The sequence below is a fragment of the Cricetulus griseus genome, chromosome 2 (assembly GCF_003668045.3).
Source record: "Cricetulus griseus strain 17A/GY chromosome 2, alternate assembly CriGri-PICRH-1.0, whole genome shotgun sequence".
NCBI classification, from domain to species: Eukaryota; Metazoa; Chordata; class Mammalia; order Rodentia; family Cricetidae; genus Cricetulus; species Cricetulus griseus.
This window is the reverse complement of record NC_048595.1, coordinates 344,008,829-344,032,258: the sequence shown is the minus strand read 5'-3', so window position 1 is coordinate 344,032,258 and position 23,430 is coordinate 344,008,829. Positions and strand designations below refer to the sequence as shown.

The following is a 23,430-nucleotide window of genomic DNA, read 5'->3' as shown; positions in this document are numbered from 1 at the left end:
TCATGGCTAATCTTTATCAACCTGATTGGATTAAGAGATGTGAAAGGCATTAGTAAGGCATACCTAGGGTTGCATCTGTGAGGTCACTTCTGGTAACTGAGAAGATGTACCCTGGTATGTGCAGCACCATGCCATGAGCTGAGAACTTGATCTAGATAAAAGGGAGGAAAGCAGAAGCAATAAACGATGCCAGCATATACCCCTCACTCCCCACCCCCACCCCCACCCCTGCTTTGCTGAGTTGGGAGGACTCTTCAGGCACATGCTCCTACTACAGTGAGCTCCACTATGCCTCGGGCACCATATAAACTGTTCCCTCTTAAACTAGAAGTCAAAAACAAGTCATTTCCTCAAGTTTCTTCAGTGGTTATTTTGTCACTGTGATGAGAAAAGCGACAAAGACACTTTCCTAAAATAAAATGAAAAGTATATGTACTTTGTGATGTCCTTGGGAAATATGGACACTCACAATGTTGGCTGAATGTTAACGTGGGGTCCCAAACTGCTAAAAACACCAGCTAAATACAAAAGAAAGATGCTCTGAGGGAGGGCAGGAGCAGTGGGTTCATTTGAGGGCAGCAATCAGCTTCTCCTCCTCTGCTGTGCTGGGAGGCCTGTGTCCACTTAAACCAGCCACAGAGTTTCTTCATCTCATTCCTTAATTGCCACATAAATGCACCATTCTGGAGCTGAGCACGTGTGGGAGGCTTTTCAATTAACTTTCAGTATAAGTTCACTGGACCATCGGTCTTCAAAATGACACCTTATCAAACCAAAAAAGTTAATGCAGCACCAAAAAAAAAAAAATGCTCTTGTGTTCAAAGGGCAGCTGGCTAGTCAAGAGGGCATACTTGGCTCATAGGGCTGTAATTTAAGTCCTTAAATCTTGCTTCCTAATTTGACTTTCGTTTTTTCTCTTCTCTCTTCTCTATGCCCTTCACTGGCTCTCTCTGAAGTCACAATTTAGAGACTGTATGGTAAGTGATGCCCTTGGTGGGATGTATTCTCCACTTAATAGAAGAACTCAGCTTTTGAGAGAGGTCTAGAACCCAACTCTGTGGACCAGAAAATGGGGACAAATTGACTCCAAAGCCAGCGACACAAAACATAACTAAAACACCCAAGTGTTTTAGGGACTTTGAGTAGCATCTGCTACTGCTTAGGACTGGAGACAGGCATCTGTTTTGGTTATGAGGGTAAGAGGACTGGTGTCTTGAACCCTTCTGTGCCCTGGGGTAGTGCTGCCTTTGGCAGAAGTGACTTGTTGCCTGAAGATCAGTAGATCCAACTTACCATGTCACATTTGGTTCACAGTTTACTGATGCAAACTGATAGGTGACACTGGCCAGGAGCTGTAGGTTGCTGTGTTGTATGTGGAAGGTTAAGCTTGTGCCTTGGAGTAGAGAGAAGTAATCTCTGTTCCTTCTGAGCCTCCAAGTTTTTATTAAGAACAATATCCAGAGTTTGTGTGCATCATGTAGTTGTTATGGGACACTGGAAAAAAATGGAAATGGGGGAGAGAGTTTATAAAAGTAGAATTTCCTGCATCATTATAATGTTTAAAAAAAATACATCATTTGTATTTGGCAAACTCATTCTAGAACACAACATTCTCCATGATTTCTTAAGCAATCCATCCACAACAACCAGAGTTGTAAGGCACACAAAAATCACAGGATAGGAGAGAGCCAAGTTGGGTAAAGTGCTTGCTATGCAGGTGTGAGGGCCTGAGTTCAATCCCTAGAATCTACTTAAAGAAGCCAGATGTGTGGTGCATGCTTGTAATCCCAGTGGTAGGGAGTTGGAGACAGGCAGATCCCTGGGGCTTGCTGACCAGCCAGCCTAGACTATACTTTGGACCAATGAGAGCCTTTGTCTTAAGAAACAAAGTGGAAAGAACCTGAAGAACAATACCCAAGGTTTACTTCTAACTTCTATATGCACATATGCACCCACATGAACCAAAACACACTCACACACCCCTATCAGTAGTTTCATTTCTGGTTTTTGTTTTGTTTTGTTTTAGGAACATGCCACGTATATTACATATACAAATATATATGTGTGTGTACATATATATAATATATATGATGTAACAACAATGTAAAAGGAGCCCATGAATTTGAAAGAGACCAAAGAGAGTCACATGGGAGGTTAGGAGGGAGGAAAGGGAAGGGATAAATGATGTAATATATACTAATCTTAGAACATAAAAGAAATAATTTAACAAAACCAAGAACAACTAAAGAGAAGAAGGGCTTATCTTGGCTCACAGTTTGAGGGTGGAGTCCCTCATGGTGGAGAAGATGTGATAGCAGGGCCATGAAGCAGCTAGTCATATTGTGTGAGCAGTTAGAAGAGGGCAGAGCTTCATCCCATGAAAGGGTACTGCCTACAGTTATGGTGACTCCCACATCAACGAACCCAGTCCAGAAACTCCCTCACAGACATGCCTCAAATTTTTGTCTTTTTAGGTGACTCTAAGTCCTGGGAAGTTTGCAATCAAGTATTAACCATCCCTCCATGCTGTCCTGAAACAGAAAACAGTAGATAGGATTTAACATGACTGTTAGATTCTAACCAAAGACTCCCCAGATAGAGGTCACTTAGAGTCAGATTGTTTTAAAACTAAACCATGGTTATAAATGAGAGCTAATGTAACGTGGACTCATTGTGTGTTCTTAAAAAGTGGAGTAATTTAATGAATCATTTAGAAGAACCTTGGCAGGGTGAGCAAGTTGAACTGAAGGAAGCAAAAACAGCAGCAATAGAAGTTAAATAGACTTCAATATTGCAAAACCAAGGAGCTTTCTCTTTCTTGTCTGAAAGCTGAGCCATACAGAATATTTTTTCTAACCCCTTCATCATAGCATCCTGAGGTTATCCATAAGATACCCATCCACACTGGCCTTGGGCCAGAAGGAATCTGTGCCTTTAAGTTGCCTTCCCATCTCCCTTAGAGCTCTCTTCACTTGGACAAAATGACATCAACCCCTTTGCCTCTGAATAGACTTGAGATCGTCACCTACTCCCAGAGGACTTGTGTTCCCAAAGGCAGTCCATGTTCACACAGCTGGGTCTGCAGTCCATGAAATGGCTGGGTGGCCTCCTGCCCTCAGGATGTGATTCTCTGAGGGCATCTTCATGACTTTGCTTCTTCCCTCTCCCATGCTCCTCAACTAGCTGGAAGGGAGAACCAGATCTGTGAAACAGGAATAGCCTGAGACATAGGAGAGTCTGGGCACCTGGGGGTGTTACACCATTGTCTGGGATAGGGATCAGCTGCTGACCTTGGGGGGGGGAGGAACAGAGGAGGGGCTATCAGGACCAAATGTCCCTCCAGGACTGGAAACCCTTGTTACCCTTAAGAACACTTTCTTCATCATGTAAGGCTTTCTTGGGAATCCCTGGGTTTCTGAAAGCTGGCTGACTAAGCTCTGTGTCTGAAACTTCACAGCTCATCTTTCATCATGGCCAACAGTAAAATCATCAGTTAAGTTGTGGTCTCTGGGTACTTAGTTCCTTGGGCCATTAGCCAATCAATAGGTTACAGGCTTTCAGTAGTTCCTATGCGGATTGGTGGAGCTTTACAAGCCATTACCAGACATTTGCAGACTATTTGCAATGTAAGAGCCTGGTGATGGAAGTGGGGGGCACAACTATCTAAAGGTAAGTACAGTAAATGGAATCTTGGCCCATGAGGGCTCTGGTACCAGGACAGCAAAGACCAGACAGATGAATCAGGCTGGTCTGGAAAGTTCTCTCATGAAGAATTCATTCCTTTTTCTCTGCACCTTCCAGTGAGTAGCATGAGATTTGAAGAGGCATGTAAGGAATGTAGGCTCAGGGCCAGCCAGGGCAGAACTTTTCTCTCCTCTCACAGCCATGTTGCATGGGGAGCATCCTCTTTTCCCCAAAGCAGTCCCTGGACACCACTCACGTCTACTGACTCTGAGAAGTCCACAGCATCCCACCATGGAAGAAAGGGTTCAGTGTGGCTCAGTGCAGAGATTCTTTTCCCATGGTTGGGAGATTATCCTGAGTCTATGAGCTACTTTTTATCACCACCCTTGTTTGTTTTGAAGTTACAGAGTTCTTTATAGGATTCTGGAGGAGTCCCATTTCATTCTTCAAGAAAGTCTTGGACTAAAAGGTAAACGGTGTGACTCAGTGAGCCACACTACAGCTTCCAGGGCGAGATTTTTCTTTTTGTTGCTGTTTTGTTTTGTTTGTTTGTTGTTGCATTGGCAGAGGGTGGGTGTAAGGAGAAGGGGAGATAAGTGGGATCAGGACTCATGATGTGAAATTCACAGAGAATCAATAAAAGTAAAGAAAATAGATAGATAGATAGATAGATAGACAGACAGACAGACAGACAGATAGATAGATAGAGTCTTATTTGGTATTTGGTGTGGTGTGGTGTATGTACATATGTGTGTGCTTGTGTGTGTTTGTGCATGTGCAACTGTGTGTGTGTATGCTTATGCATGTTTGTGCATATGGAGGCCAGAGGGCAATTAATGTCCACATCTCCTCTATCACTCTACCACCTTAGTTCTTAAGACAAGGATTTTTTTTGCTTATTGTTTTGTTTGTGCATTTCATACATAAGTCTGCTCTCCCTTCCCTCCAAATCCTCTTATGAACTCCACTACTAGTCTTTCTCAATTTCATGTATTGTTTCTTTAAGCCCACTGGGTCCACTTAGTGTTGTTAATATAGAGCATCAACTGGAGCATGGGTAACCTCTCAGAATCCACACCCCTGAAGAAAACCAACTTTCTCTTTCCCACAAGCCATGAATAGTCAGTAGTTCCTCAGGTAGGGGTGGACTTCATGCCTACATCCCTACTCCCTCCTGGGATTTTATATGATTAGATCTTGGGCAGATCTTCTACATGTAGTCACAGGCACTGTAAGTTCATATGGGCAGGTACCCTGTGGTATCTGGAAAACACAGCTTCACCACAGCTGTCACAGTCTCTGCTTCTTACAGTTTTTCTGCCTCTCTCCATCAGTAATCCCTGAGCCTCAGGAGGAAGAGATATGATATAGACGTCCCCTTTAGGGCTGAGAATTCTCTTATTCCTTGCATGTTAATCAGTTGGAGGTCTCTGTGTTAACCGCCATCTGCTGCAAAAAGCAGCTTCTCTCGTGAGGTTTGAGAGATACACTCATCTGTAACTATAAAGATAAATCTTCAGGAGTTGGTTTAACACTATGCCCATTTAACAGAATAATAGCAGTGGGTTCTCCCTAGGATCTATGACATGCCTATCTGTAGGTTCTTGGCCCCATTAACCGTACCAGGAATGAGTTCCATCTTGTGGAGCCGAACCTAAAATCCACTCAGAAAGTGGTTGGTTACTCCCATGACATTCATGACACTATTGCACAAGTGGACATATTTTATACCAGGCCAGTCAGTATTGAAACTCAGAGTTCAAAGTTGGGTAAGACTGACGGTCATTGCCCAATACCCACCCATATCATATGTAGTTCCTTCCAACACTGTGAAACCTAAGCAAAAGAATGAAGCTTCCAGATTAGTACCTGCTTGATTTCTTCATGTTCTTTGGCTAAAGTGTGTTTGCAGTGATAAGGTACTATTTCATGCCCTGGGGCAACATAATAGTTTGGGGAGAGGGGTCCATGGGACCACCCTGACCAATAATTCCAAATGATGTAACCCATACCTGGCAACAGGCAATCTTAATCATTAGGAAAATAAAAACTAAACTCAAGGTGACTAGGGCTAGAAGCAATCTGTGGCTTGGGGCTCATCATATTCATTGTGCTTCTATTGTCGCATTGTCTCCTGTTCTGTGCTAAAATTTTCCCTGCCCCCCTCCGAAGACATTTAGGGTTATAGTTGGGTCCACCCAGGATAATCTTTGCATCTCGAGAACCTGAGATTGGTTATGTGTGAGAAATCTCTTGCTATATAAGGCAATATTCATTTTTAGGACATTATTCAAGCCACCAAAAGAGCTATTCTGAAAGTCTGGTGTGTGTGTGTGTGTGTGTGTGTGTGTGTGTGTGTGTGTGTGTGTGTGTGAATGTAGTGGGGTAATGTGTTTTCAAGATACTAGCACTTGGACTGAGTAAAGAATCTGTGGACTGAGTAAAGCAGATTGCCATTATCCACTGGGAGCACAGACCAGTGTCTTCCTGCTGCCCTGGTTATATAGAATTTCCCTCCCTGTAGCCACCACCACTGCCAAAACCTTCAGAAAACCATGGCCCCAATCCACACCCAGCAACATCACTGGCTCCTCCTCCAACTATATGCCTGTGAACAACATTGTGAGAAGAAATTAAGAGAGCAAAGAGAACGAAAGGAAAGAGAGCTCATGAAGGGCGGGACACCTGGAATTTGCCTTGTGTCAACTAGGTTAATTTTGTTAGTCACATCTAATCATGACTTTTGTAATCCTCAGTTTGACTCAGAATGAGACTGGAGAGATTGTTTTAGATACTGGAGAGGTCCATGACAAAGAGGCCCTCAGTTACTCACAAAGATATAAACCACATCCTCTCTCCATAAGACTGGGTTCCAATCCAGATATTTGGGAGGAAACACCTCTACACAGGGTGTGAACAGACTTTCCATTTCCCCTAACAATGTACATAGCTATCTATATATTATTTGTATTAGTCAGGCATACTATATAATGTGGCTTGAAGTATATGTGACCTCGTAGGTCGCAAGTGATTATTATGCCATTTTATGCGACAGTCTTGAGGAGCCATGGATTTTGTTAGTCACAGTGGGTTCAGGAACCAACTCCCCATGGTTTCTGACTATCAGTTTACCAGTAAGTAGGGGCAGCCACTGGTAACTCTGAGTCTGTTAAAAACAGCAGCCTATAGCAACTAGACACCCAGAGAACTGACCCAGGATGTGCTCTACAAAGACTGGATTTCTTCTTTTCAGCCTGACTAAAACCAGAGCAAGCCCTGAAGGAAAATGAGGACAGATGCTCTACTATCCAAGAGCTGCCTGCTCAGCTGCCTCCTCCTCACAGTTCCTGGACCAGAGAAACAGCCTCCAGTTATTCCCTGGAGATAACTCCAGACAATTTTCATCTCTTGGAAACAGGCCTGGCACTCTGGTCGGAATTTAACATAAGTGGGATGACATGTCAAGCATCTCTGAGCTCCCATGAAGCAGATAAAGTTATTCTCCACAGCCTTCTCTCCTCCCAGGGGCCCTTCTAGTCCGCACTCTTCCTCCCAAATTTCCCAACCATAAAAACCCCAGTACTGGATGCTCATTTTTTTGAGATTGTATTAGTGAAAGAAAGTAAACAAAAAGTTGAAAGGTAAAATTCGTAATATACTAAAAGCCCAATGGCTGGTACATATAATTTGTGACCTAGGTCCTCTACATACATGTTACAGTTCTGTAACTTGGTCTTCATGGTGGACTCCTAGCAGTGAGAGCAGGGGATGTCTCTGACTCTGTTCCCGATTTTGGGACCATTCCTCCTGCCAGGTTGCTTCATCCAACCTTGGTGGAAGAGGGGGTGCCTGATCTCACTGTAGCTTGATACACCAAGGCTGGCTGATATCCATGGGATGCCTGCCTGTATCTGAAGAGAAACAGGGGAGAAGGAGTGAAAGGAGGGGGAGATGGGGAGGACAGACTGGGAAGAGGGGAGGGAGGGGAAGCTTTGTTACATAATAGCAAGAAAATAAAAAAACAAACAAGACACTCAGAGGGAATGGGCTTTTTTGTAAAGGAGACAATACACAGCCTTGAAAGATGAACCAGTTAGACAAAAGGAGGCCAGGTGGATGTGGGAGGAATAAAAGAAGGCTTGTAGAGAGAACAGCAGGAAGCACAGTTGCACAGAAACAGGGCAGCTCTGGGAAGCTTCTGGTATCACTGGAGTCTGACCTTGACCTTTAGCAAAGTCTAAACCAAGGTGACCAGAATAAAAACACCGAGCCAAGACTGCAATGCAGTTAATGTGGCCAAAAGAGAGTGATGTAGCCACCTGCCTCAATATGTTCTCCGCCTGTTTAAGGTACCACTGCCCTAGGCCTGGAGCCATCCTCCTGTCTGTCTTAGAGCCCCACCACTATACAATAGCACATCAATTTCAAAACATGTCCCAAGTCATGTCCCAATGAATGCCCTTCATTGCTGCCTCTCCAGGGCCTTTTCCCTTCTGCATCGCTGAGACAGCCTGGTGCCTGCCTTGCCTCCACATTCTTGTCTCCTGCAGTGTACCCTGCAGGCAGCTGCAGGAGTCAAAGCAGTTCACTTCCCTCCAGGGCTTTCCACAGCATCTGTTTAGTTCCTCCTTGGCCAGAGCCTAAAGGTCCTCCTTGACCTACGCCAGCCCTTTCCCCTACCTCAAGCCATTCTAAAGATGATGAAGCCTCACACTGAGACAATTCTGCCTGTCCTACCATCTGGAAAACACTCACTATGGGCCATGGAGGAGTCTATCTGTATATGGTCTAGGAAAGGAATTGTGTGAGATTTCTGAGTGCTTGTGAGAAAACTCTAAGAAACCAAGACAAGTCTTCTGACCTCAGTTTCTTAAAAACAAACAAACACGGAATTAGTCTTGGATTATGCTTTCATGATCCTCCCAGATGTACTAGATAAGAGCTTAACTCAGATGATTCATTGCAACTGGCTATTATTTATTTATATGCCTGGATGGAAAAACATGTTTTTGATGCCTGTAGCTTGCCCACTATGTGGCCAAAAGAGAGTGATATATCCATCTGCCTTAATGGGTTCCAAGCCTTGTGATTGGACAATTTACTCACATACAATAACCCCCAGAGTACAAATTGTCTGATGCTCTGAATAAAATTGGTTATTACATGAGACTTTAGTCTGCTTCATTTATCAGCACCATTCTACCAGGTCCCACCACCTCTAGAGCAATAAACAGGAATCTAAGGACTTCATGTTTCAAATATCATCTCATTCTCCCTGTGAGTAGCCCTACAACTTACATGCTTCCCCCATACCTTGCTGAAGAAGCTGAGACAAAGAGGGCTGACATCAGTGACAGAACTGAGAATGGACGTTCCCCATTATGCTGTACCTCTGGTTTTAGATATGGTTAGAGTGTCTCTCAAGGGCCCATGTGTTGGAATTTAATTTTTAATGTAAAGTATTAAGATGTTTAATAATCTATCATGAGTTTGTCTCCCTAATGGGTTATCTAATCCCAAGTGATCAACCCTAAACATACACACACACACACACACACACACACACACACACACACTTACATATATAACATTAATAATTAAAGAAGTTAATAATATGACAGCAAGTGGGGAGGATCCAGAAAAAGCTAGTTGGAAGGAAGAAAGTGGGGAGTAAAAATTATGTAAACAGAGTATTCATATATGAAATTTAGAAATAATAAATAGAAAAAAGAAGTTGAACATTTTATTCATATTTTTAAACTTTATTCATATGTAATGTTTATGGATGGAACTTTTGGTAGGCAGTATGGATTAGATAATGTTAATGTTATCAGGATGAAGTTACCATATCTGAGTATTGGTGACTTTATTAAAAAAGAGAAAGAAGCTCAAGTGTGTGTGGGGGGGGAGGTGTATGTGAGTGTGTGTAAGTGTGAGAGTATGTGTGTGTATGAGAGAGAGAGAGTATGTGTGTGTATGAGAGAGAGAGTATGTGTGTGTGTGAGAGAGAGGGAGGGAGGGAGGGAGAGAGAGAGAGAGAGAGAGAGAGAGAGAGAGAGAGAGAGAGAAATATTCTCTCTTTCTCTGGTAGAGCTATCTCTATGGTAGAGTTCCAGTAAGTATCTGAGTATTGGTGACTTTATTAGAAAAGGGAGAGAGCAAAACGTGTGTGTGTGTGTGTGTGTGTGTGTGTGTGTGTAATACATATTTTCTCTCTCTTTCTCTGGTACAGATCTCTCTATAGTAGAGATCCAGCAAGTAACGTGGAAGCTGCCCAGGCTGGACTGTCCGTAGGAAAGCAAATGTTCATGCAGACCCATGCCGTGCCACTGAACCATTACAAATCCACACAGGTACAGAGAACAATGTAAAAGAGGCCCAGCAAGTTGTTAACAGTAGTCTCCTCTATACATAGAAGGGTGCTGCTGTCTGCTGTCATTTTTCTTTCATGTCTATGTATAAACAGTTTATATACAACAGCAACAGAACAGTTCTTTGTTCAAATGTCATCTTTTGTGTGAGGTCTCTCACTCCCACATCCACACACTCATCCCCCCCTATTACCACTTTATTATCATCATGGATTATAGCTCTTGTGCATTACTTAATTATTTTAGTGCTTTTATGCCTCCTGGGGCTGGGCTTCAGATAAAGTTTCAACATTCCCCAAAGGTGTGTGATGGAGGTTTGGTCTCTAGTGTGGCCATGTTGAGGTGGGGGATGAGTAAGAAGTGGGTTCTAGTGAGAGATAATTAGGGCACAGATAATTAGGTACAGCCTCATAAATGGATTAATGGTGTCTCAAGGGTTGAGTCGGGTTTCCTGTGACTAGATTAGCCCCCTGGAGAGTGGGCTGATGGAAGCTAGGCCACTCCATGCCTTGTCCTCTTCCACTTCCTATATTGTGACATAGCCAGGAAGCTCTCACCAGAATTCCAGTGCCTTCTAGTCATCAGAATCATGAGCTAAATCAGCCTCTTTGTAAGTTCTCTGCCTAGCTAGACACGATGGAACACACCAGTAATACTTGCATTTGTGGGGTTGAAGCAGGCGAGTCATTACTTCAAGGAGAACTTGGGCTACATAGCTCTAAAAGGAATCACCAGTATTGCTGTAACAAAGCAAAGGACCAAGACACCTCTCTAGAGTATGGGGATGAGATTCCTGTCTGTTTTGTTCACTCCGACATTCTTAGACCCTATTAATGAATGAAAGAATGAAATGTTGAATTTTTAGATAGTACATCATAGGCCACTTCTTCACCTGGCACAGATCCAGATTGGAGGCTGGCACAGCTATGGGTCCCAGGTTCCTTCCAGTTATTGTCATAGCACCATGTCCTCCATGCCAGAGGATTGTTGCCAGTGGGCAGGCAGCCTCAGTGCAGTGCCCAGCACTGTTACCTGCTCTTCTTATCTTTGTGTGTATAGGTTTCCATTATTTGGAAACTTCATTCATAACCAGCTCCATGTTAAATCTGCTCACCTCCATCAATGCCAATGAACATGGTCCAGTCCTGTCTTCCTGGCCACATGGAACAGCTGGTTTGGGCAATGTAAAGAAAGCCAGGTGCTAACTCCTTCCAGTCCGGTAGCTGACATTCAGAAACTTAACCCTTGGCCCCAACTTCTCCAGCACAAATTCTACACCTCCATCAACAGACTCAGGAGGCAAAGGCAGTCCACATAGACTCATTAGAGAAAGACACAGCTGGAATTTCCTTATTGCAAAAGAACTTCAGAGTATTTGTGATCCTAGCCGAATATACAACTGGATTTTATGAAGTAAAGGGGAGGATCGTTTGGCAAAACAATACTATTGCTGTGTACATGGCTGGTTTTCATTTGACTTCTTAACCATCGAAACATTGATATAAAAACATCAAAGAAAGCCCTGACATTCCCATTATGATCACAGTCTCCTTGCAGTTCTTATGTGTGAGTACACATACTCTCAGATTTTATTGCCTTTTTTCCATGCATGGGCTTGCAGCCTATGTTTAAATTCTCTTTTGTTTAAAAGGAATATGTTTTAAAACTTCCTCACTATAGTTTCTAAAGAATAGGTAGATGAAAGAGCAAATCCTGAAGCATCAGAAGTTGCTGCCCATCCTCAGTTTTACCAAGTACTCAAGCTCACTGGTCCTTGAACAGTTGGTCTTGACTTCTTCATATGCTTCAAATCTTTGGAGGATCTAAAAGAGCTTTTGTTTGGGTGAATTATATGTATCAGTATTTATTGGCATACATTAAAATTGAAAACTTAAAAATATTTATGTGTTCATTAAAATGAAAGAGTTTGGGGCTGGAGAGATGGCTCAGCTGTTAAGAGCACTGGCTGCTCTTCTGGCTTTGATTCCCAGCACTGACATAGCAGCTCATAACTGTCTGCAAGTCCACTTCCAGGAGACCTGACACGTTCTCAGGCATTCATGTGGTACACAGACGCACATGCAAGCAGAGTGCCCATACACATAAAATAAAACAAAAATATAAATAAATAAATGAAATGAAAGTGGTTCTGTAATATGTTATCATAACATAGTTTTATGAAGAAGGAGCATATTTTCACAATGAAAGAACATTAAATGACAGTACTGAAATTATTTTGCATTTTTTGCAAGTTCTTTAAAGTTTAGCCTAACAAAAGCCATCTGGAATCTCATCTCTGTTTCTGCATTTAATTTGCTGTAGTATGTTGCTTTAGTTGAAGTATTTGAAGGAAATCTAGTCAAACACGGTAATAGCAGTCAGGCTTCCACAGCTCCAGCTTTCACATCTGCAAACTTGCCCAACCAAAGAGTAAGAATAGTTTTAAAATGCACTGGTATTAGACATGTAAGGACCTTCCTCCCCACGAATCCCTGTCATTATTCCTTAAATAGCACATGATAGCAGACACTTATATGATGCTTACCTCATGTCAGGTATTGTAAATCACCCAGAGGTGATTTAAAGTGCACGAGAGAATATATGCAAATTGCATGGTATTTTCCATGGAGCACTTCAGCATCTTCCTATTTTGCTGTGCTCTGGGGATCCTCCATGGATCAGGGTGGGGGTGGGGGTGGTAGCTGTAACTGAAAAAGGGAAGCATGTTTTTGTACACACTTTTCAGATAATTGACCACCCTCTCCTTTGTTATTCTCTAAAACATCACACAAAGAGGGACTTTGCTCAAGAACTGTTGATGAGCACACAGTTCTGCAGAAGGGTGCATGCTTGCCATGCTTAGGGCCCTTAGTTCCCTCCCCTGTATCAAAAAAATCCCCTTTTTATTAATAATGGTTCTCTCTCTCTCTCTCTCTCTCTCTCTCTCTCTCTCTCTCTCTCTCTCTTTTTCTCCAAGGTTTCTCTGCAGTTTTGGAGACTGTGCTGGAACTCCGTCTGTAGACCAGACTGGCTTCGAAATCACAGAGATCTGCCTGCCTCTGCCTCCTGAGTGCTGGGATTAAAGGCGTGTGCCACCAATGCCCAGCTTAATGATGGTTCTTAACTGACATCAATGAACTTCTGTTATACTGTGTGCTACTAAACTACCTCACACTTGGAACATATCCTTTTGCTGTCAATGCTTTTGACACATTGTACATTGGTCAATCTTTCACTGAATTATAAAGGCTGTTGATGATTACACTTTTTATTATACAACATCAAAAATATGTTTGTTTATAGGCTAGTCAAGTTAATCAGCAAGGTCTTTTACATATTGGGAAACTCATAGGTTCATAATGAGAACATAGATTTTTTTTTTCCAAGACATTGTTTCTAGGCTAAAAAGCTTGAATCTTAGGCTGGTCTTTAGTTCAACAACAGAGCACTTACATAGCACTTATGAGGCTGGGATTTCATCCCCAGCATTGTAAAAAGACAGAAAAATTCATTTTATCATTGCAACAAACATTATCATTTGTTTTCTCTGAATGCCCTGTTCAACACAGCTTGGTCCTGAAAAACTGACAAGGGACGAAGAGAAAATAAAGAAAGGACAGGCACATGTTCACAGAAAAACTGGGTGAGGTGTTTACTGAAGTGGTACCCACTAGCACAGCACAATGGGGAGGAGTTAGCCAGTCTCAGTAGGAGGTCCCTGTGGGTGAGCAGTCTCCAGCTGTATACACCAAGGATGAAGAAGAAGTTGGAGTATTTCAGCAAAAAGATCAACCATTAGCAAACACTGTAGTTGTTTGCTTTTGTCATTCAGAAACTTTCCCTATTTCCTATGGGCCTAAGGCATTGGTTCTTGTCCTGACTGTAGCCTTGTCCACAACACACATTTGCTCTGGATTTAATCTGCTCTTTGCACATTTACTCAGAGCTTCCTGAGCACCCTATTCTATACTTGAAGTGACAGACTGATTTTGTTCTGGTTTTGTAAGATCCCTGTTAAATATTGCAATTGGGATAACTATAGACTTGTCAAACAAAAATGGGCAACGAACAGCAAGCAAATAAGCAGCTCTCTTCCACGGCCTCTGCCTCAGCTCCGGTCTCCAGCCTCCAGCCTCAAGCACTGTTTGAGTTCCTGCCTTGACTTCCCTCCTGAGGACTGTGATTTAGCATATGTAAGCTACATAAACCCTTTCATCCCCAAGTTGCTTTTAGCCATGGTGTTTCATTAAACCCCAAACTATATCAAAGCATAAAACCCCCTGCATTAGTTTTCTTAGTGTGCCAGATTTATCCACAGTTAATTTGCATCACAGAATAAGAAATGCAAATAATATCACAATATTAAATTTGACCTTGAAAACCCTCCTAATGGGTCCCAGAAATCTCCAAGGATCTGCACATCACAGTTTGAAACCCAGGACTCTGGAAAAATCTGGAGACTTGCTGCCTAGACAAATAGATACTTGACATGTGGCTTTGACCTCAGAGTCTCCTACCTGTGGAGAGGTGAGTGGGACAGGTATGAGCCCTAGGAGGTTGTACTGGTGTATCTACTAACCATTTCCCTGCTATCCTCCTAGGCCACTGTTTCCTGGGTCACAGCCTTTTCCTAGACCTGAAAGTCTTGCTGATCTTGTGGGAAGATGATGCATATAAAAATACCCCCAGGAAAAGATCTTCTTCAGGTTTGGTCAGAGCTGCCTAAACCACTTCCTCCTTTCCCTGGCCTGGACTTTGCTTCTAGCTAGGCAGTTCCAAGACAGAGCATTCTCACACCTATCTGGAGCCAAAAATATGGGCAAGAGGTTTTTACTCTTTTTTTTCCCCCTTGCATCACAATGACAAGTAGGTGAGGCAAAGCTTCAAGCTTTCATCAGTGTGTGAGGAGAGGCAGTCATGTGAGAGTGATGTGTTCTTAGATCCTGTACAGCTTCTAATGGTCCTCAATTATGAGTAACACAACAATACACATTTGCATATATGGAGGTTTTCACTGCTGGAATCTCTAAAGTCCAATGCCTCTACTTGTTGGTTTCAGCCAGCTTACACCCGGCCCCTGGGCAGGAAACACATTTGGCTGGGTACTCATGATCTGTATGCACCACAGTCTCAATTCTAACAGAGAGCTACTCTCTCTCCCAGGAAACTTTAGCAATGGGAGTGGTACTTAGGATGTGTGGACAGCCACTTAACAAGACAAGAAGAACCAAGGTGATGCTGAAGGGGCAGGATCCAGAGAGCAGGAAGTAAATCACCAGGTGTAGGTGTTTTTGAGCATCTGTGTGGATTTGCCTTTGCAACGAGGAGATGGGAGTCTTAAACACTTGACTTGAAGCAGTAATATAAGAAATTATGCCACAAACAAAGAGTCTATGATAGCTAGCAAATGTGGATTTGGGACCAGATATATTTATTTTTCAATTGTATAAATAAGTGTATGGCCTTGGAAAAGTGACTGAAATTCTCCAGGCTTTGGTCTTCTTACAAAAACAGAAAGCATAAACGTTATCATCAACAGGGTTTCTTTTGTGTTTGACCAGTGCAGAACCCCAACTGATGAAAGAGAGAAAAGGAAAGCCTGGTATGAAGGCAAGTTCCTGTAACCTCAGCAAGTTGAAGAGTGGAGACAAGATCAGGGGTTTGAAGCCAGCCTCAGCTACATAGTGAGGTCAGGCTAGCCTGTACTACATGAGATTCTATATCACAATGATGCAAAAATAAATGGGTGGGAGCAAATAATCAAGATATATATTTTTGTGCCTTCCCTATCACATAAATAAAGCATTCTTCAAGTCCCCCACACACACACACACCATCATGAGGTTTTAGGAGTGTCCCTTGACAAAATACTCAATATTCCTCCTCTGGTGGCATGTTCTACAAAAACATCCCTCTCCCTCCGGGGTCATTAATCTTTCCTTGCCCGTTCCTCTGGCTACCCTCTGCCAACCATGCTATTCTCATGACTCTGCACAGTCCCTCACAGCCCCTCTGTTCTTCTCACATACTTCAATAATTAAGCCCAGTAACTGAATCCTGCTCAATTCTCCTATCTTTAGCTTGCTACAGATCCACAGGGGACTACACTAATAAAATGTCCTCTGCTTGTCTTCTGTTTTAGGACAGTACACCCCCCAGGACCTCTGGCTTCCAAGTGGCTTCAGCCCTTACAGACTTGTTTTTACACATACCCTGTGCCCTCAGTGGCTCCTGTGGGCTCCACCTTTTACCGGATAACTGGCTCATGGGTTTCAATAGCCAGCTCCTCCCAGTGTTTCTTCTGGCCCAGACTGTCAGTTGCCCCCACCATATATGTCTGGGTTCTCATGGCCCTCATCATCAGTATAACCAAATCCTTATATCACAGTTCTTTTGGTCTAAATATTTAAAATAATTTTCTTGTCCTACTTGAATATTGACTGATAAATTCATTAATCCTTAGTGTTTCCTACCTGTAAAACAAAGCTAGTAAAGATTACCTATCTCTAACAAATAGCATGAGAAAGAAATAATAGCAACCTCCAATAGATTATATAAGAATTAATAAATAAAAGAAAACCTGGTGGGCTTGGCCACTGCCTTGTCTTCCATCCTTATTCCCCACCCCTTTGTCTCATAGAGACACCTAGCACTACAGAACTTCCAGATTCTTAAGTCTTCCTTAGTTCCCATATAAATCCTGGGGTGACATATTTTATTTTATTAAAGTTACTTTACTCTGCACATCTTCTCTGCAAAAGCTATGGAGATTTATAAAACTTTCTTGTAGCTGACATGACATACATGCTCAGTGTGTGTGTGTGTGTGTGTGTGTGTGTGTGTGTGTGTGTGTGTGTCTACATATATATGGAAGAAAGGAAAAAGGGCAGTGGGTAAGGGAAAGGAAACAAGAGGGTATGCATAGTAAGAAATCTAACATTCCAGGGATCCTGTGGAATGTGAGCTAAGTGTAAAGGCACAGATAACAGGCGGCCAGGAGGTGGAGATCAGACATCTATGTAGTTAACAATTCCAGGATGTTCACCAGGAGACTATGCAGTGAGACTGAGATATGTCCCCAGCCCTGCTTTCTAGTCATGTCCTTCTGACATGACAAGTGGCTCCACTACCCATCACTCAAGGTAAGAAAAGCCAATGGTGGCATCAAGTTAGAAAAGAAGTGAAAGGGGTGTGGCCAGATGAGGCTAACAGAAACACAATGGCATAGAGCACGGGGCAAGTTTCTTCATATGTCAATGCTGGTGAAAATCAAAAACCTTCAGTGCCTAAAGAAAAGCCCACATCGAGCTGGGTTTAAGGCTTTGCTGTTTGTATAACCAAACCAATCTGTCACCTAATCTGCCCTTATCTTGGTGCTGCACTGCATCTTAGAGACTGGATCAGAACGTCCAGGCTGAGGGTCTCATAGGAGAGAGGCTCTTTTCTTTCCTTACCGGGCAAGGCTGGTAAGGAACAGCAGGAAAAGACTCATGTTTCTGTTGTGAAATGGAATTACAAACAGGGGATGTGATTCATGTCTGCAGACACATAGTATTCCCGACAGCTGATCAGGAAATACCATTTTGTGTCTAGTAAAGCCTCTTCAAAAGTTTGATGGAGACTTGATTGGAGTAGATGTTTTCAAGTGAATGCTTATTATCTCTTCAAGAACTCAGGCCATATTCCTACTATGTTCTGAGAAAATGTCTCATGCGCCCCCCCCACTGCCTCTCTGTGTCTGTCTCTCTCTTTTTCTGTACACATGCATAGAGAGAGAAAGAGGGAGGGAGGGAGGGAGAGAGAGAGAGAGAGAGAGAGAGAGAGAGAGAGAGAGAGAGAGAGAGATTGTTTGGAAAAAAGCATCACACAACATGAGGCATGCTTTTGCCTGGAGTATGCTGTTTATTATCAAGGCAGAATGAGTTTCTCTTAACTTATAGTCAGTAAAGATAATTCAAAAGATTTAAAAGAACAAATAAATCCAACTCTCAATTTGTGCTCAATAAATAGGAGAAGGCCAGGGAGGAGGGCAGACATCTACACATTAAATAGATTTACAGTTTGACTGTGGCTTCTCCCCAAAGGAAATGAAAGCTGACCTACTCATCAGAGAGGGATCTTATTTATTTAATCATGTGTGTGTGCTTATTTGCTTTGCAGGGCAGCACCTAAATTTTCAGATGGTGTAGATGTCAGAGAGTCACCGGATCTTCATAGGAAACCTATAACACTCAGCAATAACTGGTAACTGGAAGTTTATTGGAAACAATTCCTTAGACATTTTAACAGACATTAAAGTGCATACTTTAATGAAAACATGCCATTTCATTGCCTAGAGAATCCATGAGGATAAACACTTCTCAGGGTCAAAGCAGAGCAAGGCGTCCGCTCAATGACTAAATAGTGGTTGACTAGTTGATTAATACCAAAGTATTTTAAATTCCTCACGACTTAACACAGAGATAAACCGGACTTGTTTAGACTTCTTCAGTCTTCAATTTTGAGGCATGCCTCACACACATTTGGAGATGTAAGGAGCCTCCCCCTACCCTCCCTGACTTCAGTACTTATCAACCCGGAAGTCACACACAGCTAAGGAGCAGCAGAAATGGTGTCTAAGGTTTGTCTGATAGATCAGGGAGGAGTTCTAGAAGCTTTACACATACAAACTTTGTTTCTCTAATCAGAAGAGTCATAGTCATTTCATTTTTGAGATGTTTCTGTGTAAATTCAGAAAACCAGTGCACAGACAGCTCTTCCATCTGTCATCTCTGCTTCCTTTACCCAGCTTGACCAAGGTAGTGACTAGTGGAGTCACCCTTGTCGTTCTCTTCTGTAACTTACTGCTTGTTACTCAGCATTAGAGTGTCTTGATAGCCATCTGGGTGTCTTCCTTTCCTCCTAAGGCAGAACTTGCCTCATGCTCCCTTTTGATCCCATGTCCCCATAACTACCATGAGTCTTTTGGCTGCAACACTGACTTCTGTCCTTTTGTAGCTTTTATGGAGTCCTTATTCTTGCTCTGTCCTGTCTGCACTAGCTGCTAGGACACCCTTCTGTAGTAAGCTCGTGTTTCTCTTACACTGGCTGGGCTTGCTTCTGTGTTCCTTCTCTATTCATATACCCTAATGTCCCCATCGACATTCTTCTCTTGTCCAACCTTATTCTCACTGAAAACCAGCTTCTCATTAAGCCTCTTCTTGTGACTTCTCAGTCTTCCTGTTTTTCTAAGTTCCTCCAACACAGTGAACTGTGCCACTCAATTTAGCAACTGACTCAATACAGTTGTGAATCGTTTCAGGCGGGTCCATCTGTATGATTCATGTCTTCCACTGTAAGATAAGCCTTCTAAAGACAGAATGCTTATTTTTGGCTTCCTTGTATTTTGTGACTAGAGAAAAGTTTAGGAGAGAATATATGATTCAAGTAGGATCTGTTGACATGGCTGTGAAGCGCAATGCCTTTGCAGCCAGACCAGTCCCTCATAGAGTTGTGATGATTATATCAGTTACTGTATGAAACCCTCCAAGCAATACAAGCACGTAGTAAGCCTCCTGCTATCTATCTACTCACAGTGCAGGTAAAACCTTGGAGTCTCAGTTTTCTTGCCTGCAAAATGGAGGGGTTAATGCTTGACAGAGTGGCTATAAAGATTAAATGTAAAAAAAAAAATATGTAAAGCCTCTTTCTTACATACTGTTTAACAATGACTAGATCCAATAGGTTGTAACAATGTTTCTTATTAATGAACTCTGGGGAAAAAAGAGGCAAGATTCAGTTTTGTAAACCACTTGTGCTCACCAAAAGAAGCTGTGAGCCTAGGGAGAGAGGAAGAACAGACTTAGCATCTTCCCAGCTTACATGGTGTAGTGTTGAGCTATCTGGGGGAGATTTACTTTATGAGAAGAAAAAAGCCTGTTTAGATGGAAGCAGTGTATATGTAGGGGCCTATAAAAATGGCTCTGCTTCATCTTGACTTAAGGTCAGAAAGTTCAAACCCAATATTACTCTTTCGAGGTTAAACAACAAAAATGTTTGGCCCGACGTGTGGCTAAACTAATGTGTGTCTTACCTTCACAAATGGATATTTGGCCTAAGAAGTAACTAATGGATGTCTTACTTTAACAACAGGATATTTAGTTTAACATGTGGCTATTGTGTGTCTTGCCTTGACAACAGGATATTTGGCTTAGGGTGTTTTGGGTATTGAGAAGGTAATTATGCTTGCTTGTTCTTTGTATCTTGGTGAGGCAGTCTTTTTGCCTTCCCCCACTTTTGATTGGGCTATATAAGGACTGTGAGTAATAAACTTGGAACTTTTTCCCCAGTATTCATTGGAGTGCCCTTCCAACTCTATCCTGTGTCTCTGCCTTTTCTTTAGTATCAATAATTTTTCTACCTGCTATTTCTTAATCCACATGCTTTCCTCCAAGCACGAACTGGACGAATAAGCCAGGCTGGACCCAGTTGTTGTTGTCTCCTGGACTCCGGATATTACACATATAATGGTTCAACTCTAGATCCAACAAATACCCCATTGTAGAGGTCACTGTCACTCACGAACAATGGCTCAGGGATGGGAATCAGGCCTTTGTTCTTCTCAGTGTGATTCTCTAAGTAAAAGCACACAGAATGGACCTGCCAATGTTGTGGCAACCTAGATACAAAGAGTCTCAGAGACCTTCAGGTGACATATTACTAATAGACTTCTAATGCTTACCAACCACACTCTGGAAGCTTCACAGCTAATCCCTCTATGGGACAGCCACCATTATCTAGTAGTGTGGTCTCTGTCTGTTCCTCTAGATCCATCCTGTGCCCTTCTGTGCTCTACTTTGCATCATGGGTAGCTGGCTGTAATGGACGACTGCAGCTCTCCTTCCTTATACTAGTTCCAGTAGGATTAAACTATGGTCAAGAGATGGCTACTCGCAGGAAACACCAGCTTCCTAGAACAGGCAGAACAGCATCAGGGCTGAGAGATAGCAGTAGCAGTGTTCCCCCGACAGAAGACACAGATGACTATCACTGGCATACCCACCCCTTCACAGACAAGTCCATCATTATCCTCCATTGTAGGAATGCCCCATGAGCCTAGGAGCAATACTGGCTATTTTATATCACCAGTTCTGGTGTAGGCTATTGCTCATTGGTTTCCCCTTCCCTGTCCACAGTAGTGACAGTTTCTTTATGACAGACTCTTTAATCTAAGGATACAAGTGCATTGTGCTGAGATCTTGCCTGTTGTGATTTTTACAGACAACAGCACTGGACCCTAGAAGAATCACTCCAAGAAAGTGGAGTGGAGTTGGGTCTCAAACCAGACATGCAAGCATCCTGGGGGTGCTTAGCTTTGCTTCTTTCTGCCAATGCAGATTATGGGGATAACTCAGATGGGATCCAGAGAACTGCAGGAATGTAACTATATGCTTTCACACCTGCCTGATGACCTCCATGGGTGGTTGTGGCCAATGCTCATTACTGTTGCCCAGGCTGAGTTTGGATGTAGTAACTCTGCTAATTTCTTCCTTCTGTGTAAAGAAAGTATAAACCCAGGCCAGTAAGATGCCTCAGAAGGAGGAGCTCATGCTGTGCAAACCTGATAACTTGAGTTCTAGTCAACTCCCACAGTGAAAGGAGAGAACCAACTCCTGAAAGTTGTCCTCCAATCTACACACACACACACACACAGACACACACACACACACACACACACACACACACACACACACACACACACACACAAATAATCTAAAAGAACAAAAACTGTAGGGGCTAGAGAGGGCTCAACAGTTAAGAGCAATGGCTGCTCTTCTGGAGGACCCAGGTCTAATTCCAAGAACCCACATGTGAGCTCATAACCATCTTTAACCCCCTAGGGTTCTTCTTCTGGCCTCTATGGGTACCAGGCACACATTCGACACACATATATCCTTGCAGGCAAATGCACAGACATGTAAAATATTAATTTTTAAAAGTGGCTTTTAAAAAGAAGAAAAGTCCATTTGGAGTCACTTCTGCTCACCTCAGTGCAGACTCCTAGTCGGACCATAAAAGCTTGAGAGCAAGTGGGAAAAGGAAGCATGCCAGACACTTTAGGCCTATTGCACCGAGATATGGCATGTGGTCATTTCCTGTTTCTTGTGGTATCCTTTTTCTCCTTGTAAGGGTGAGGATAAACCACAAAGTTCCTCATGAATTTAGGATGTGGAGGAATGAGTTTTTCACTGTGTGTCTGGGGTAACTAACATTTCTCAACTGGTAGAAAAAGGGAATGAGTACACACAATTGTCCTTCACATGCCTGCCATATCTTTTTGATGGCTGAGAGGCTCTTCACACCATCACATTTTCCCTCCTCCAATCCGAAAAATATAAAGTTACTGAAAAAGTCACAGTGTCTTAAGTACCCACTGACCCTTACACAGAGATTAATACCCAATTCAGAACTTTGATGTAAACAAAACCAAACCCGAAAAAACAAAACCAACACTTGACCATAAGTCTTTTATAGCTTGGGATGATTTTTTTTTTTTTCATTTTCTTGTTTGAGATGGAAACACTCCCAATATGTAGCCCAGGCTTGTTTCACATTTCCAATCCTCTTGCCTCGGCCTCCTGAGTGCTAGGATTATAGGCCTATCCTACCATTCAGTTTGGTACTTGGATCCTTTTTACTGTCTATTTAGTCTACCAGAATTCTTTGTTCTTCTGGGAGAATTCTTTAATTCATATGCAGTCCTTAAGGTCTGGGTTGTGCAGTCAGACAGCCTGGGTTTATTCTGGTTTGGTCATTCTCTGAGCTTGGGTTTTCCCATGAGCTGATCCTGAGAAAGGTCTTTGGGTACAAACAGCTAATTTGAGAGGCTGTGGTAGGAAGAACCAGTAAGGAAATAGGGACATATTGTAATAGTGGTAGCCAGTCAGTATGGTATGCCCTGAGACAACCCACCACAGGGTGTTCAAGATTCTATTCTGCAGCATCCATGGGAAACTATGGAACACATGCATCCAAAGCTTGCCACCAAAGGAATGAAGAAGATGCTGCTTATCCATCAGCTTTTGTAATGATAAATCTTTTCACCAAGCCGCGTGAGCCCCGCTGCCATGTGGGTGGCCAAAATAACACACAGAGACTTATATTAGGTACAATGCTGCTGGCCAATGACTAGGATTTCTTATATGATAACTCAGTCTTAATTATCAACCATAACTACTAATCTTTATATTTTATAAGATTTATATTATGGAGGATGCCAGCAGACTGTATCCTGTCTTCCTGGGATCACATGGAGGCTCCACAGAGAGGAGGAAGAGAACAACTTACTGCTTGTCCCTACTTACATTCTGAGTCTGCCTGCTATGTCACTTCCTGC

At 42.7% G+C, this 23,430-nt stretch overlaps 1 long non-coding RNA gene across 1 annotated transcript; it reads left to right on the top strand.

Moving 5' to 3' along the window:
* The first annotated feature begins 2,037 nt into the window (after window positions 1–2,037).
* On the top strand, window positions 2,038–21,733 carry LOC103161681. The gene is made up of 5 exons (XR_003482442.2): window positions 2,038–4,153; window positions 9,917–10,037; window positions 13,033–14,582; window positions 14,657–14,761; window positions 18,216–21,733. It is a non-coding gene; the product is annotated as an uncharacterized LOC103161681 (long non-coding RNA).
* Window positions 21,734–23,430: the final 1,697 nt, after the last annotated feature.